Source organism: Suricata suricatta, chromosome 1, assembly GCF_006229205.1.
Source record: "Suricata suricatta isolate VVHF042 chromosome 1, meerkat_22Aug2017_6uvM2_HiC, whole genome shotgun sequence".
In the NCBI taxonomy this organism is placed as follows: domain Eukaryota; kingdom Metazoa; phylum Chordata; class Mammalia; order Carnivora; family Herpestidae; genus Suricata; species Suricata suricatta.
This window is the reverse complement of record NC_043700.1, coordinates 187,725,576-187,726,775: the sequence shown is the minus strand read 5'-3', so window position 1 is coordinate 187,726,775 and position 1,200 is coordinate 187,725,576.

Sequence of the window (1,200 nt, the reverse complement as noted above, 5' to 3'; positions counted from 1 at the left end):
GTTTGAGCTTTGGTGTAATATATTTACCATTCTTTCCTGTTATGCCTCATGTTTCCATGTGGTTTAGGAACTCTTTTCCTATTCCCAAATCATAAAAAATTATTAGATGAAAACCAATACTCAATTTAAAGTTTTTTGTTCACTCTTAGCTATTTGATCCATGGAGAATTTATTTTTGTGTTTTATTTGAAGTGAGGACATGATTGTTTGTTTGTTTTTCCCGTATAATGAGCCTGTTTCCCTAGAACCACCTAATAAATCATCTGTCCTCCCCCATCCCCCAGATGCCAGTTCTGTTGTGTTCCTGTACCCATTTGCAAGGTGGTCATTGTTTGACTGTTGCCAAGAATGGCCTAGAGTAGGGGCGCCTGGGTGGCTCAGCTGGTTAAACGTCCAACTTTGGTTCAGGTCATGATCTCATCATTTGTGAGTTCGAGCCCCATGTTGGGCTCTGTGCTGACAGCTTGGAGTCTGGAGCCTGCTGCAGATTCTGTGACTCTATTTCTTTCCCTCCCCAACTCACTCTCTCTCTGTCTCTCTCTCTCTCTCTCTCTCTCAAAAATACATAAATATTAAAAAAAAAAAAAAGAATGGCCTAGAATAGAGCCCTAAAGATAGGAGCACTCAGAGACAGACAAAGTATTTGTACCTCTAAAGCTTGGGTTCTAGGGCTATCCTTCAACTCTGCTTGACCATCTCCCCTGGGTAGGTCTCCCTGCACTCACCTGACATGTCCAATGCAGTGTATCTTCCAATGCAATGGTGGCACAAGGAAGAGAATTAGCAAATCTCTGGAAAATGGTATGGAAGTTCCTCAAAAAACTATCAACAGAACACCCCTAATGACCCAGCAATAGCACTGCTAGGGATTTACCCAAGAGATATAGAAGTGCTGATTCATAGGAGCACATGTACTCCAATGTTCATAGCAACACTTTCAACAATAGCCAAATCATAGAAAGAGCCTTACTGTCCATCAACTGATGAATGGATCAAGAATATGTGGTATATATATACAATGGAATACTACATGGCAATGAGAAAAAATGAAACCTGGCCATTTGTAGCAAAACGAATGGACCTCGAGGGTGTCATGCTAAGCGAAATAAGTCAGGCAGAGAAGGACAGATACCATATGTTGTCACTCATAGGTCTAACAGGAGAAACCTAATAGGAGACCATGGGAATGGGAAAGGGGGG